The sequence below is a fragment of the Ochlerotatus camptorhynchus genome, unplaced genomic scaffold (assembly GCF_037179485.1).
Source record: "Ochlerotatus camptorhynchus isolate MF236.1 unplaced genomic scaffold, CSIRO-AGI_Acam_v1.1 ptg000222l, whole genome shotgun sequence".
NCBI lineage: Eukaryota > Metazoa > Arthropoda > Insecta > Diptera > Culicidae > Ochlerotatus > Ochlerotatus camptorhynchus.
Genome location: NW_027040712.1, coordinates 4,938,741 through 4,956,820, shown reverse-complemented (window position 1 = coordinate 4,956,820; position 18,080 = coordinate 4,938,741). Strand labels below are relative to the sequence as shown.

General features: G+C 39.8%; 1 protein-coding gene across 1 annotated transcript in view; it reads left to right on the top strand.

The window, feature by feature from the left end:
* The window catches only part of LOC135703879 (carbohydrate sulfotransferase 5), a 95,325-nt gene that overhangs the window by 68,912 nt on the left and 8,333 nt on the right, over positions 1 to 18,080 (top strand). The window lies entirely within an intron of this gene.

The following is an 18,080-nucleotide window of genomic DNA, read 5'->3' as shown; positions in this document are numbered from 1 at the left end:
AACATGGGATTATGCCATCTGTTCCCTTCATACAACTGCGCCAATTGATTTAACATAAGGCGGCTCTTTATCCAGGATTCGTTCCTCAAGCCGCTGCCATAAAATACTATCTAAGCTACACACCTGTGTAGAATCCTTATGAGCGGCGTTGCAGCCCGCTTATGAGCGGCGCGCTTCGACCGTCATCAAATGAGAATTTAACATAAGCGCGACAATATTTACATGGACAATGTCCTGTTATCAAACCAGTATAGACACTGAGATCTTTCTTTGATAATTCAAGAATTTTGCTAGTCATTGAAATGTTCGGAACTATGAACCGTTTCGACTGCCTAACAATGGAAATGTTGTTCCAATTGGTCTCCACTTTTATTATTTTTTTCCATTTCTTGATCTCCATTTTAAGAGACCAAGCAGAAACTCCACAGAATGGTTCTGGTCCTATGAATTGCTGAGATGATCCTTGCCTGGCTAACGTGTCGCCTTTTTATTCCCTTCAATTCTACAGTGACCAGGAACCCAATATAGGTTTACTTGGTTTTGACAGGCCAATTTCTGAAGTGACATTGCACATTCCCATACGAGTTATAGCATGTTGCTGAATTTAAAGCATTTAATGCTTTAAATGCTACGAGAGAATCAATATCAAACATTTTTTAAATACTAAGGTGTCCTGTAAGATCACCTTCAAGGAAGTACAGTCAAGATTCCTATAGTACGGATTCGTTCTTGCCGGATTCCTATAGTACGGTTACCCCTGGATTCCTATAGTGCGGTCGATCCGGCATTAACGAATACACGTAGCAAATGGGATTTGACCTAATTGGGACCAAACACTGATTGTAGAGTTGGTTGGAAATGCTAACATGAAGCTTTAGTGTGATGATTTATTACTGGGACCGGAAATTGATGTCTGAGGTCAATTTGAAATTCAAGATGATGGCTTCCGGTTGGAGAAAAACTTGAAAATTCTGTCAAATACCTCTCAATATGAATATTTTTAGAATTGGGGTGACGTGTAGGGACTGGAAATCGATGTCTGACGCTATTTTGACTTCAATATGGCTGCTTCCGGCTGTAGTAAAATTGGGAATTACTGCCAAATTACGCACAGTATGAGTATTTTTGGAGTCTTGGTGACGTGTAGGGTCCAGAAATCGATGCCTGACGCCGTTTTTCAATTCAAGATGGTGGCTTCCGGTTGGAGAAAAACTTGAAAATTCTGTCAAATATCCCTTAATATGGGTAGTTTTGGAATTGGGGTGACGTGTAGGGACCGGAAATCGATGTCTGACGCCATTTTGAATTCAATATGGCGGCTTCCGGTGCGAGAAAAACTGGGAATTACTGCCAAATTACCCAAAGTGTGAGTATTTTTGGAATCTTGGTGACGTGTAGGGTCCAGAATCGATGTCTGAGGCCATTTCGAAATTCAAGCTGGTGGCTTCCGGTTCGAAAAAAAACTTGGAAATTCTGTCAAATATCTCAATATGGGTACTTTCAAAATTGGGGTGACGTGTAGGGACCTGAAATCGATGTCTGACGCCATTTTGAATTCAATATGGCGGCTTCCGTTGCGAGAAAAACTGGGAATTACTACCAAATTACCCAAAGTATGAGTATTTTTGGAATCTTGGTGACGTGTAGGGTCCGGAAATCGATGTCTGAAGATATTTTGAAATTCAATATGGCGGCTTCCGGTTGGAGAAAAACTGGGAAATTCTGAGTTGGTTGGAAATGCTAACATGAAGCTTTAGTGTGATGATTTATTAGCTAGAGTATGATCTTTAGAAGAGGATAGGTGGATAGTTCCGTTAGAGTACGGCAGTATGAAAATTGAATAGAAGTTAAAAATGAGCGAAGGGCCATTAAAGCGACAGTTTTTCAAGATAGACGAACATTTTTGCCTAACCCGTACGATGTACGCGGGGACTTGAAGTATGTCTCCAAGTCCACAGGCAAACATGTGCGTCCCTCTTTTTGCTCATAAACTGACTGCGGCTGTGGAATAGTTCTAGCGACGTTTTCATCACTACCTAAAGCCCCACGTGGCGAGAGCATTTCCAGTCGATGGTGTGTTATAATGCAGTTCTTCTTTACCCAACTATTGTGTTGCTCCTCTCGTCATGACCAACGTGATCATCTCAGAGAGAAAGCAGTAGGGTGGTTGTTGCGTGCTGTACCATCATCAGCATTGTTGACGGCTACTCCCGCATTGAGTTGTTACATTCAAAGTGTTTTTTATGTTACTTCATACGCGAAGTTAACGATTTTCAGAGTTGGTTGGAAATGCTAACATGAAGCTTTAATGGCCCTTCGCTCATTTTCAACTTCTATTCAATTTTCATACTGCCGTACTCTAACGGAACTATCCACCTACCCTCTTCTAAAGATCATTCTCTAGCTAATAAATCATCACACTAAAGCTTCATGTTAGCATTTCCAACCAACTCTGAAAATCGTTAACTTCGCGTATGAAGTAACATAAAAAACACTTTGAATGGGAAATTCTGCCAATACCCCACAAAACTGGTATTTTTGCAGTCGGGATGACGTGTAGGGACAGGAAATCGATGTCTGAGGCCATTTTCAAATTCAATATGGCGGCTTCCGGTTAGAGAAAAAACTTGGAAATTTTGTCAAATACCCCTCAATATGGGTATTTTTAGAATTGAGGTGACATGTAGGGACCAGAAATCGATGTCTGAGGCTATCTTTAATTCACACAGTATAGTATTTTTGGAATCTTGGTGACTTGTAGGGTTCGGAAAAAGATGGCTGGGGCCATTTTGAAATTCAAGATGGTGGTTTCCAGTTGGAGAAAAACTTGAAAATTCTGTCAAATACCCCTCAATATGGGTATTTTAAGAATTGGGGTGATGTGTATCGACCGTAAATCGATGTCTGAGGCCATTTTGAATTCAATCTGGTGGCTTCCGATAGAAGACAAACTTGGAAACACTGTCAAATACACCACAATATGAATATTTTTGGAATCGGGTGACATGTAGGGTCCAGAAATCCATGTCTGATGCTATTTTGAAATTCAATATGGTGGCTTCCGGTTACAGAAAAATAGAAAAATACAGGCGGGTTTTCCGTCCATAAACGTCACTCCAATTCCAAAAAATACCCATATTGGACAGAATTTCCAAGTTTTTTGCTAACGGAAAGCCACCATATTGAATTCAAAATGTCGTCAGCCATGCATTTACGGCCTCTACACATCACCACGATTGCAAAAATACCCATATTGAGGGGTATTTCATAGTATTTTTCAATTTTCCTGTAACTGGAAGCCACCATCTTGAATATAAAAACCCGAATTTATCCACCTATGGTGTGATCAGACTCTTCTTACTTATTCAAGTTTATTTATTTTATTGTCATTATCAGTGACCAAGCCCCCCACCCCCGTGTCATCCAGTGACGCTACGCCACTGCCTGGGGGTACCCGGAATATATCCGGGTGTAGTCTATTTGGTGAGGCTACCAATCACCTTATCATCGTATTTTAATGTGATTTAATGGGTTTTAATTCAATTCATATTCAAGCAACTCCCCCGGGGTACCCGGAACATGTCCAAGTGTGTCCAATGTGGTCTGGAACACTTAACACGACTTGCATTGATCTTATTTTTGAATTCTGTAGTAATTTGATGTGTCGCATGATGGTTTTGATACGTTTTCCGTTAAATCCAGCGTGAAGGCCCATATTCACCGGATCTTATTCCGGCCATATCTCCGGAACCGGTTCACCGATTCCAAAACCGTTCAATAGCGTTCAATGGGACCCCAAGACCTATCATTTGGCGCCGAGTTTGTCCAAATCAGTTGAGCGGTTGCTGAGAAACGTGAGCGCATTCATTTCGTTACATACACACACACATACACACATACACACACACACACAGACATGTTCCGATCTCGTCGAGCTGAGTCGAATGGTATATGACACTCGGCCCTCCGGGCCTCGGATCGATAGTCGGTTTTTCAAGTGATATCTATACCCTTCTTTGTAAGAAGGGTAAAAAGGCATTAGTTTACGGTTCCTACACGTCACCAAGATTCCTAAAATACTCATAATGTGGTGTATTTGACAATATCCCAGTTTTATTTAAACGGAAGCCGTTATCTTGGATATCAAAATGGCGCCAGGCATGGATTTCTGGTCGTCACCCCGATTCCAAAAATACCCCTAGATAAGGGGTATTTGACAAAATTTCCAATTTTTTATCTAACTGGAAGCCGCCATCTTTAATTTTAAAATGGCCGCAGACATCGATTTTAGGTCCTTACACGTCAATCCGACTCTAAAAATACAAATATTGTGTGGTTTTTGAGAGAATTTACAAGTTTTTCTCTTGCCGTAAGCAGCCATCTTGAATTTCAAAACGCCAGACATCGATGTTCGGTCCCTACACGTCATCAAGACTCCAAAAATACCCATAATGTGGATAATTTGGCAGTAGTTCCCAGCTTTTCTCTAACCGAAAGCTGGCATATGGAATTCAAAATGGTATCAGACATGGGTTTCCAGTCCTTACACTTCACTAAGATTCCAAAAATACACACATTGAAAGGAATTTGACTTAATTTTCAAGTTTTTCTCCAACCGGAATCCGCCATGTTTAATTTCACAATGGCCGCAGACATCGATTTCCGGCCCTTACACGTAACCCCAACTCCAAAAATACCCATATGGTGCAATATTTGAGAAAATTTCTAAGTTTTTCTCTAACCGGAAGCCACCATCTTAAATTCAAAATGGCTTTAGACATCGATTTCCGGTCCCTACACGTCATTCCGATTCCAAAAATACCCATATTGTGGGTAATTTGGTAGTATTTCCAAGTTTTTCTCTAACCGGAAGCCGCCATCTTTAATTTCAAAAAGGCGTCAGACATGGTTTTTCGGTCCCTACACATCACCAAGATTTCAAAAATACCCATATTGTGGGTAATTTTGCAGTATTGCCCAGTTTTTCTCTAACCGGAAGCCACCATATTGGATTTCAAAAAAGCGTTAGACATCGATTTCTAGTCCCTAAACGTCACCCCGATTCCAAAAATACCCATATTGTGGGTAATTTCGCAGTATTGCCCAGTTTTTCTCTAACCGGAAGCCGCCATATTGGATTTCAAAAAAGTGTTAGACATCGATTTCCGGTCCCTACACGTCACCCCGATTCCAAAAATACTCCTACTGTGGGTAATTTGGCAATAATTCCCAGTTTTTCTCCCACCGGAAGCCGCCATCTTGAATTCAAAATGGCGTCAGACATCTATTTCCGGACCCTATACGTCACCCCAATTCTAAAAATACCCATATTGAGGGGTATTAGACATAATTTTCAAGTTTTTCTCCAACCGGAAGCCGCCATCTTGAATTCAAAATGGCCTCAGACATCGATTTCCGAACCCTACACGTCACCAAGATTCCAAAAATACTCCTACTGTGGGTAATTTGGCAATAATTCCCAGTTTTTCTCCCACCGGAAGCAGCCATCTTGAATTCAAAATGGCGTCAGACATTGATTAAGGGTCCTTACACAGCACCCCGTCTACAAAAATACCAATATTGTGGGTAATTTGGCATTATTTCCCAGTTTTTCACTAACCGGAAGCCGCCATATTGAGTTTCAGAAGGACGTCAGACATGGTTTTCCGGTCTCTACACGTCACCCGGATTCCAAAAATATCCATATTGAGGGGTACTTGACCGAATTTCCAAGTTTTTCTTTAACCAGAAGCCGCCATCTTGAATGTCAAAATGCCGTCAGACATCGATTTCCGGTCCTCAAACGTCACTCTGACTCCAAAAATACCCATATTGTGGAATATTTGACAGAATGTACAAGTTTTTCTCGCACCGGAAGCAGCCATATTGAATTTCAAAAAGTCTTCAGACATCGATTTCCAGTCCCTACACGTCACCAAGATTCCAAAAATACCCATGTTGTTGGTTATTTTGCAGTACTTCCCAGCTTTTCTCTAACCGGAAGCCGCCATATTGAAATAAAAATAACGTCAGGCGTTGATTTCCGGTCCCCGTACGTCACCCAGATACCAAAAAATACCCATTTTGTGCGGTATTCGACAAAATTTTCCAAAAACTTTTTAGGAAATAAATCGCAAATAATGTTTTTTTACGTCTATTTCGATTTACGAACCACTGGTGTGGTTCGTAAATGGAGGAATACACTGGAACAAGGAACCTAATTAAAAAAAACCACGATTGGAAAAAAAAAATCTTCGTCCGCAACCGAAAACAACAAACAGCCAAAACTGAAAGGGTCTAGCACAGGCCGAACATTTTCAATCCATTTAAATGATGTTTTTATGCATGATTTCGAACATGTGAACGCGGATTATGTTTAAGAAAATAATAAAATATTTAATCTACCTTGTTTGACATGAAATACGACTCGAAACGCATGTTCATAGTGAAAAATAAAAACCTGCGATTAAACTGACAAATGAACCTACAAAAACTGCATGGGCCTTCTTCGGAAAACAAAGCAAACTGACATTTCGGCGAATGAACACCGAGTCACTTTGCAACTCACCTAAGAATGAACCTCTCACCTCACCCGAGTCGACTGTCGGAATAGAGTGAGAAGAGTCATGTGACTGCGAGGTGACAATTGTCGTCTCACCTCATACGCCACGCAGAATAACCCTGAGGGCTACGTTTTCGCTTGATATGCAAATAGTTTTCGAGGTTAATATTCAATATCAAATATACAAATGATGATGGCGATTTATTGTGCTGTGGAAGAGCTTGGGGTTAACTTCATGTCCCAGCTTCATGTTAGCATTTCCAACCAACTCTGAAAATCGTTAACTTCGCGTATGAAGTAACATAAAAAACACTTTGAATGTGACTGATTGTAGGGTAATTTGAAGAGATAACTTCCTGGTGTCTTCTGAACAGTTATTAAACAGAATATTTGCCACCTTTTGGGAACATTTAGCATCCGGAAAGTCACAAGTCTGGTCCTGTGGAAGACCCGGAACAACCGTAAAAGTGGTCAATTCATGAAACTAATCCTAGAGCTCCGCGGTTTTTTTCAAAACCGTTCATAGACGTTTTATCAGAATGAATTCGGAGTTGTGACCTGAATATGAACCCAGAGGACCACGGGATGGTCCACCGGAAGATCCGGAACATCCGTAAAAGTGGTCAATTCATGAATCTGATCCTAGAGCTCCGCGGTTTTTTCAAAAACACTCCTAGACATCTTATCAGAATGAATTCGGAGTTGTGACTGGAATATGGACACTGGAGACCACGGGATGGTCCACTGGAAGATCCGGAACATCCGTAAAAGTGGTCAATTCATGAATCTGGTCCTAGAGCTCAGCAGGTTTTTCGAAATCCCTCCTAGACGTCTTATCAGAATGAATTTGAAATTGTGAGTGGAATATGGACACTGGAGACCACGAGATGGTCCACCGGAAGATCCGGAACATCCGTAAAAGTGGTAAATTCATGCAATTTATCCTAGAGCTCCGTGGTTTTTTCGAAACCTCTCTTAGACGTCTTATCAGAATGAATTTGAAGTTGTGACCAGAATATAGACTCTACGGACTACGGGATGGTCCTCCGAAAGATCCGGAGCATCCGTAAAAGTGGTCAATTCATGAAACTGATCCTAGAGCTCCGTGGTTTTTTCGAAACCTCTCGTAGACGTCTTATCAGAATGAAATTGGAGTTGTTACTGGAATATACACTCCGCGGACTACGGGATGGTCCTTCGGAACATCCGGAACATCCGTAAAAGTGGTCAATTTATTAAATTGATCCTAAAACTCCACGGTTTTTTCAAAACCGCTCGTAGACGTCTTATCAGAATGAATTTGGAATTGTTACTGGAATATACACTCCGAGGAATACGGGATGGCTCACCGGAACATCCGTAAAAGTGGTCAATTCATGCAACTGATCCTAGAGCTCCGTGATTTTTTCGAAACCTCTCGTAGACGTCTTATCAGAATGAATTTGGAGTTGTAACCAGAATACAGACCCTGAGGACTACATGATGGTCCTCCGAAAGATTCGGAACATCCGTAAAAGTGGTCAATTCATGAAACAGATTCTAGAGCTCCGCGGTTTTTTGAAAGCACTCATAGACGTCTTATTACAATGAATTAAGATTTGTGACCAGAACATGGACGCTAGGGACTACGGGATGGTTCACTAAAAGATCCGGAACGTCCGTAAAAGTGGTCAATTCATGAAACTAATCCTAGAACTTCTCGGTTTTTGCGAAACAACTTATAGATATCTTATCAGAATGAATTTGGCGTTGTCACCTGAATATGGCCTCTGTGGACCATGGGATGGTTAACCGGAAGATCCGGAACATCCGTAAAAGTGATCAATTCATGAAATTGATCCCAGAACTCCGCGGTTTTTTCGAAACAACTTATAGACATCTCATCAGAATGAATTCGGAGTTGTGACCTGAATATGGATACTGGGGACCACGGGATAGTTCACTGGAAGATCCGAAACATCTGTTAAAGTTGTCAATTCATGAAACCGATCCTAGAACTCCGTGGTTTTGTCGAAACCACTTATAGGCGTCTTATCAGAATGAATTCAGAGTTTTGAATGGAATATGGACTCTGGGGACTATGCTATGGTCTTCCGGAAGATCCGGAACATCCGTAAAAGTGGTCAATTCACGAAACAGATTCTAGAGCTCCGCGCTTAATTCGAACCCACTCATAGACTGGTCCATAATTGAAATTGATCCTAGAGCTCCACGGTTTTTTCGAAACCACTCATAGACGTCTTATCAATATGAATTAGGAGTTGTGACCAGAAAATGGATGCTGGGGGTCACGGGATGGTTTACTAAAAGATCCGGAACATCCGAAAAGTGATCGATTCATGAAACCGATCCTAGAACTCCGTGGTGTATTTGAAACCAGTCATAAACATCGTATCAGAATGAAATCGGAGTTGTGTTTGGAATATGGACTCTGGAGACTACGGGATGGTCCTTTGGAAGATCCTGAACATCCGTAAAAGTGGTAAATGCTTGAAAATGTCCTAGAGCTCTGCGGTTTTTTTTTTCGAAACCCTTAATTCAGAGTTGTGACCAGTAAATGGACGTAAAGTATACCATAGTGCAATCTGTTAAATATGTTTACTATTTCAATTGCTAAAAAAAATATCAAATTCTCCAAAAAGTGCACAATCCAATGGTCTCTTCAATATTTAGATGGTTATAAGTAGTATGGGTTCCCTTCACCTTTCTAAGTAGATGATCACGGTAACCCCTATACCAGGTAAGTATTTTTCTAAGTAGATGATTGATAAACTTTACATCCGATCCCTTGTGATTGTAAAGATTGTGGCCATGTGTATAGTGCGATCTTGTATTTTGTTATTCAAAAATCAAAAAATATGTGCAATAATTTAGAATCTCGTTTCTAGCGTGTACAATTGGTTTAAAAAATCGACAAAATTGGTAACGTGGACACTAAAAGAAGGTACCGTAAAATGTAGGTAACTTTGAAAGAAGAATATAATGATTAAATTTACCTTCTGCACTATTTACCAATTGGAAACATTAGTTCTATTTTGTAGCTTACGGTATAACCTTTGATATGCTATGGAGTTTTTGTATAGTTTGTGTAACATGTTTTACAAATATGTGAAATTTTTTTTATATTTTTCATTTGTTTTAAAAGACACTCAAACACTCACTTATACATTTTGATGTGATAAACAAAACGTATGACAACTATAACAACATAAAAGATAGTCTATCGTTAACTTGTAACTCCAAAGAAAAATCTACAAGAAGTCAAAAGAAAGAAGTCCAAGAAATCCAATGAATAATCTTCAAAAAATCAGTTAAAAGTGCCTAGATGCTACTAAAATGCTTAAATACCACCTAGAAATCATCCATGAAAATATATAGAAAAATCATACCAATGAGCGGTTCTAAGAAAACCACACAGTGCTGAGATCAATTCCATGAATAAAACATTTTAACGGACGTTCTGGATATTCCGGAACACCATCCCATGGACCCATTTTCCAGTAACAACTCCAAATTTATTCTGATGAGACGTCTATGATTCCATGGTCTCAAGGGTCTATTTTCCGATCACAACTACGAATTCATATTTATAAGACGTCTATGAGTGTTTTCGAATAAAAAAACACCGAGCCCTAGGATCAGTTTCACGAATTGTTAACTTTTATGGATGTTTCGGATCTTTCGGAGGGTCCGCTGGTCCCCAGGGTTAATTTTCTGGCAATGACTACAAATGAATTAATTAGACGCCAATGCGTAGTTTTGATAAAAAAAATGTGGAGCTCTAGGCTCACTTTCATGAATTAAACACTTTTACGGCAGTTCCGGATCTTCCTGGTAGACCATCTCGTGGAACCAAGGGTTCTTTTTCCGGTCACAACTCCCATTTTGTTCTGATACGACATCTATGAGGGGTTTTTAAAAATCGAAAAAGCTCTAGGATCAGTTTTATGAATGAACCATTTTAACGGATGATCCGGATCCTTTGGAAGGCCATTCCGTGGTCCCTATGGTCAATTTTCCGAACACAACTCCCAATTCATAATGATAAGACGTCAATAAGCTGTTTTGAAAAAAAATTGGATCAGTTTCATGAATTGAACACTTTTACGGATCTTCCGGATCTTCCGGTGAACCGGTTTTCTACGATTAATATTCCGGTCACAACTCATAACATTCTAATAGGACGTCTTTAAGAGATTTCGAAAAAACCGCGGAGCTCTAGGATCAGTTTCGTGGATTTACCACTTTTAAGGATGTTTCGAATCTGCCGGAGGACCATAACGTGGTCCCCAGGGTTCATATTACAGTCACAACTCCAAATTCATTCTAAATAGTCGTCAATGAGAGGTTTCGAAAAATCTGCTGAGCTCTAGGATCAGATTCATGAATTGACCACTTTTACGGATGTTCCAGATCTTCCGGTGGACTATCCCGTGGTCCCCTGGGTCCATATTCCACTCACAATTTCGAATTCATTCTGATAAGACGTCTAGGAGTGATTTCGAAAAACCTGCTGAGCTCTAGGACCAGATTCATGAATTGACCACTTTTACGGATGTTCCGGATCTTCCGGTGGACCATCCCGTGGTCTCCAGTATCCATATTCCAGTCACAATTTCAAATTCATTCTGATAAGATGTCTAGGAGTGGTTTTGAAAAATCCACTGAGCTCTAGGATCAGATTCATGAATTGACCACTTTTACGGATGTTCCGGATCTTCCGGTGGACCATCCCGTGGTCTCCAGTGTCCATATTCCACTCACAATTTCAAATTCATTCTGATAACATGTCTAATACTGATTTCGAAAAATCCGCTGAGCTCTAGGATCACATTCATGAATTGACCACTTTTACGGATGTTCCGGATCTTCCGGTGGACCATCCCGTGGTCTCCAGTGTCCATATTCCAGTCACAACTCCGAATTCATTCTGATAAGATGTCTAGGAGTGGTTTCAAAAAAAAAACCGCGGAACTCTAGGATCAGATTTATGAATTGACCACTTTTACGGATGTTCCGGATCTTCCGGTGGACCATCCCGTGGTCTCCAGTATCCATATTCCAGTCACAATTTCTAATTCATTCTGATAAGTTGCCTAGGAGTGGTTTCGAAAAAACCGCGGAGCTCTAGAATCAGATTCATGAATTGACCACTTTTACGGATGTTCCGGATCTTCCGGTGGACCATCCCGTGGTCCTCTGGGTTCATATTCAGGTCACAACTCCGAATTCATTCTGATAAGACGTCTATGAGCGGTTTCGAAAAAACCGCGGACCTCTAGGATTAGTTTCATGAATTGACCACTTTTACGGATGTTCCGGGTCTTCCGGAGGATCAGGCTCTTGACGTTCCGGATGCTAAATGTTCCCAAAAGGTGGCAAATATTCTGTTTAATAACTTTTCAGAAGACACCAGGAAGTTATCTCTTCAAATTACCCTACAATAAGAGTTTGTCCCCAATTAGCTCTAATCCCATATGTTACGTGTATTCGTTAATGCCGGTTCCTATAGTGCGGTCCCTATTAACCGTACTATAGGAATCTTGACTGTACTTTGTTCGTTGAACCCTTAAAGCAACCTGGTCTATACAAGGTGTGGAATTGTAGGCCTGAATGTATTGGTGCACTTCGTTTTTTACTCGGCTTTCATTCCGCTTCGCACGATTCGTTTCTTTCAAGCACTCAATCACCCTTGTAGTGACGTCATAGCGTTTGTTTTGATCGACGCTTGCATAGCAAAAATAATATGGATTATAGAATTTATGTATGTTACCAAAATTTATGAATGGTCTGCCACTAAATGTTGAGATAATTTATTGATTATTGAATTATCACACTGTATACCATGAAAAAGCAGTCTGTTTGTGAGTTTTCGCCTGTTTTCAAGTAAGGTGTTATCATAAAATAAAAATTGTCAGCTGATATTTCGCGGCGACTTTACAAAAGAATACAATCAAGCAAAATCATCATGCAAAAATAGCTACGATTTGTTTTACTTCTTATTTTGAAAATTTCCTTGCGAGTGTTATGACGTCGTCACCATCGTCCCCCGCAAAATTTACATTTTTCCCTCTACCAACACATACGTCAGGGCTAGATCTCCACACCTTGTATAGACCAGGTTGCCCTTAAAGCACTCCTTTCAGCTTCTAATTGGATAAATTGATGCAACGGAAGGAGATAAAGTAGAGCATCTAGTGCCATACTCGGTGTGCTGTTCATCGCACCAGTTATTGAGAGAGTAGCAAGTCTTTGCAGTATAAATCATAACAATTAAGGCTGGTAAGTTACTGTAGTAACTGGAGCACCTAGGTTAAAATAAAATGTAATTTATTTTGAATTTGGAACAAATAAGGAGCTTAAAAAAGCAAGTCTTTCCAGTCTCGCCAGCTTCTCCTGGTCCGATTTTTCATTACTTTTCGGCCACCAAACCAATCGTCAAGTAAATCCAGTGGATCATTTTTGGTTTTAGGCCCCATTTCCTACCAAAAGTTGTCTTACTTATCCAAAGAGCATTTATTGCCTTGATTTGTTTTTCGTCGATATTGTTTTCCATGCTGAGCACCAATGCTACCGACACCAGGGAGGCAGCTCCCACACCTGGACCCTACCTATCGACCCATCAACTCATGAACCGAGGACCAACGGCTTTATTTCCCTTCAGAAGGAAGGAGTGATCAGAGACATTTATTGCCTTATTAACAAACGGCTCTATATGTGAATTCCAGTTAAGTTTACTGTCAAGAATGACTCTCAGATACATCGGTACAAGTTACTTTAATAGCTATAAATAAGCTAGTAATTACGATGATCACAACACTGTCACGTTCTGTCATGACAAAAAATTCGATGAAATTTTGAAGACAATCTCTATCATTGTTTTCTCATCCGATGATAGTGACAGAAGTATAGCTGTAAATATCGCGTGAGATCTTTAATTGAAAATGACATTTCAAGACCAACAATTGAAAAGGCCTCAAGTCCATTTTTTAAACACACCTTGTAAGGCCATTTTGTCGTGAACCAAAGTCCGCCAACGTAGACCAACAAAATGAACAGGTAGGATAAATTCTCGCCTACCAGATTGTGTTTTAGGTTTGCGAATGTATGTTTCGGTTGGCGAGAAAATGGCCTTATAAGGTTTGTTTACAAAATTGAGTTGAGGCCATTTCAATTGTTGGTCTTGATTTGCCAGTCCTGGTCCTGGTGACTACCTGGGATATCCTCGCCCATATAGTGACGAAACTGTATACCCCCCATGGTCCTGTACATAGTATGAGTTTTGTGCTTTATTCTTCGCGCCAGAAACAGTTGATTAAGCATAGCCATACGACATCAGTGACTCGAATCATTAATAACTTTTGTTCCTTACATTTGATCTAAAAGTGGTTTTAATCAAAGTTGTAGCTGTGAAAATTTCCTACAAGCAGAGCGAAATGGCGAATTATGAGATATGTAGATATGAACCAAAAATTTGGTTTTCCCATAGTAATTTCCATATAAACCTCATAAGGTTTGTGCCAAGTCAGTTTCTTAGTAAATGATTTTAAATGTTGGAATTTCAGGACCCAATTTGAGACCGCTTGAGCATTGTGGAGCAAAAATTTAAAAATTTGCATAAGTCTAGTGTACATTTCAGTTTTAATTCATTGAAATACTGATCTTTAAAATATCGCATCGCTCAATCGAAAAAAAAAACTCTTCCGTGCAAAACATAAAAATTATAATTGCTATTTCTAGAAAGTTTTACAAGATTGATTTATTGTTTAAATTTTCTGAAAAACATTTTCTAGGTTCAATTTTAGGACCACAATCATAGTGGTGGCTAAATTTGCTCATCAATTACACAAGTATTTAGTATGAAAAGTCATATTTGACTTCCGTAGATAGTTTCAAAATATTGATAGGAGCATTTCCCCCGAAGACAATATTCCTGTAAAATGTATTATTTATTTATTTTTTATAATGCGTTTATTTTTCCAGGCTCATTTGCCGTAGCTTTGCGGAGCCGATATTCATTGATTAGATTACAAAATTAATTAAAACTAACGTTAGTAAAGCGGAGGCCGATTACTCGCGGCTATCTCGAGGTTAGGGGTAACAAATTGTAACAAATGAATGGCAGGGTAGGGATTGTGAACACAAGGTTTGGAGAGCAATGTGCTCTTGATCTCGAACTAAGCGACACTCTGATGAAAAAGACAAACATGGGGGTACACCGATGGGCAGCAAACAACTTGGGAGAACACAAGATGACACTAACTACTAAATCCTCAGATCTATCCGTCTTAAAAACACATAAATTAAATTGCAATAGTCGAGATCTCGGCTCGCCAAGATGTCTCTAACGGGCCGCATAGGTTGTTTTCCTCGGGCCCTGAGGGATGCGGATAACTCGGTTCTAGCAACACAATGGAGGGTGCATAACCAAATCACGTGGTCGATCTCGTGATAACCACTACCACAAACGCACAAATTGCTGCCTGCGAGCCCGATTCGAAAGAAATGCGAGTCTAACGAGCAGTGATTGGACATGAGCCTCGACATGACGAGTGTAAAGTCACGGCTCATGTCCAATCCTTTGAACCACGGCTTGTTCGACACCTGTGGGAGAATAGAATGTAACTATCTTCCCAGATCACTCTCATTCCAGTTTTGTTGCCAGTTGGTGAGGATTTGCTGACGGGTAATTGAACCTTCCATAGCGCCCACTTTAGCCAACGAGTCCGCTTTCTCGTTACCCAGAATAGAGCAATGAGATGGGACCCAGACTAAAGTGATGCAGTTAACTAGATTAAGTACTGAATTTGGCTCGAATTTCGGTCTGGAAATACGAGGAGTGCTTCATCGGCCTCATTGAACGAATAGCCTCCAATGATTATCCGTAAAAATGAAATAATGGTCAGTGCAAATGTATTATTTCAATATATACCATTTTTTGTAACGCAACCCCAAGCATTAGATTTCGTTTTCCTAAGCAATCAACTGGCTTTTGCATGCATCTGTGCATAAACAGTATCCAGGTGGTGGAAAAAAGAAGGCTCCTCGAAAGGGAAATAGTGCAGCTGAATGACGAAGAATTTCAACAGGCATACCACATAGCGAAACAGGATCCCCTCCAGGACCTTCCGAAGCAAACCAGCCATTAGGTGAAAGTTTCGAAACTGAAAAGGAGCAGCGTAACAATTTAGGATGAGATCAATTGAACAATTTTAGAAATTCGAAATATTTTGAAAGATAATTAGATAAATTCAACTGCATATATCTTTAACTATTTAATAAAACATTCACATTTGCCCTTGATATATAAAGTATTTTTAAACCAAATTGATCCTCAATTTTCTCAAGTTGTTTCCCAAGTATTTGAAGATATTCTGTGAAAATTTCAACCTATTTATGATGTGTGTCTAGATATTTTTTTATGAAAATTAGATTAATTGAACTATTTTAGAAATCACCCACCTTTGCCATTGCTAAATAAAGTTTTTTTTAAACCAAATTGATCCTCGATTTTCACAAGTTGTTTCACAAGTGCTTAAGGATTTCTCTGAACTTCGGCAGGACTTCCCTGAACTTCGGCAATACCTCCCTGAAGTTCGGTAGGCCTTTCTTGAACTACGGCTAGACTTTCCTGAACTTCAGTACGACTTCCTTGTCCTTCGGCAGGCCTTCCCTGAACTTGAAATCTTAGAATTGAAGTTGTCATTTCAGTAGTAGAATTATTATAATTATACAATTATATTGAATTTACGAATATGGTCAAAATTTCAATACTTTCCATTTTGCTAATTTGCAATGCTTGTTGATATTGGTGCATTTTGAATTTGGGTGTGGTTCGAACATGTGTGGAGTCACTATCAACGGAAAAGCATTAACTTTCACCTTAGACGTGTAATTTTATATTCAAAACCCTGCTCCAGCTAGTATTTGAAAATTACAAACGGCCTATACAGTATGAGCTCGCATCCAATTGAATGCAAATTTTGGTAGAATTATCAGGAACTGATTTGAAATCGATTGAGCTTGGTGGTGCAAAATCGATATTTTGAACCCCCCTAATGTGTATAAGTAGTCAATTTAACATACCGCTGTGCTCTGTGACTAAAACGCATTGTTAATAGATTCCTACTTCATATGTCGACCGCACAGATTTTGTTTTTTTTTTTTCGATTCAAGCAACATTACCATTTGAAGCCTGATTGAAACGCCCTGCACGTCTCAATTATAGCACTTTCTCCCGACATGTTGCTCGTTGTCGTCGTTCCAGACATTGCATCACGAACCCAACATAGATTGATGAATGGCATTAAAAATTCCAATCAGAGTCCTAGAGTGTAAAGAAGCGAAACAGCAAATTATCATTCCATTAGCATCCATCACGGCTCGCCCACATCGTCTATCATTAAAATCATGCACATAACTAGGCACCGGCATCTGGAAATGGTATTTAAAACTCCAACGCCTCCCACCAACTGTAAAAGTAAATCTCCTACCAAAAGGTACATGACGATGCTATCTGATGACTCTGAATGCCCCCGTAGTGCCGGTCGATCGACCGGTGTGGTTGGATATCCGCTTCAGCGGAAAGCATCGCTCAATAGACAACAACAGAAAAAATAAAAGCTCCAAGCTGAAGGGTAGGGTACCAGTCAAGTATTATTACCTATTCCCAGCACGCACATGCCAATGCGCAGCGATGCGAAAGTGAAAGGAATCAATCCGTGTTTAACAACAATCTCTCCAGATTGGCCATGCCGTCTCTACGTATGCCAGACTACGTCCTATGATGGAGAGCCGATAGAAGTGTGAAGCAATTTGGTAAAAGAAGCCCCGAAACCATTTTGCTTTGTCGGTCGGATCATTTCCGTGTGTCACTTCTTCGCCTTGATTTGGATGGTGCTTTCAAAGCGTGTGACCTCTAGAATCTATTGAAGTGCTTACACACTTATGTTGTTTCTATTAATTTAAGCTAGTGTAGTATGCTCCTAGAATCTCGATGTTAGTTACGTTGTTTTCGTTTTTGAGGTGTAGCTACATCGGTGGTACTACTGCTACATCGAAATAATTCAAGGTGTACACACTTAGAAATTATTGACGACTTCGTTAATTTTTACCAAAATCTGAACAGCTGAGCTATTCGGGAAATTTTTTGCAATTTAATTCAATTGCTTTTCAGCTACTTTGAAACAAAATCTCCACTAAATCATGTCATTTGTTTTTGATCATTTAAAAAAGGTTGAAAATGTTTTGATATTATTTTCAAATTCAATAGCCTTAAAATGAAGGCCAAAGTTTTACCGAACGTTCAGCTGTTCTGATTTCTGTAAAATTTACCGAGAACGGAAACAAAATCGTAGTGTGTAGATATCAGTTGCTTTTTTTTTACAAATAAATCTAGACTAACACTTGAAAAGGGAATACCCGACAAGGAAAAAATATATCAGAAGTTCTAGACAGCTGCAAAGCTAACAGTGCACCACAAAGCTCTGAAAAGGAATTGTTTTTTTTGTTGATTCGG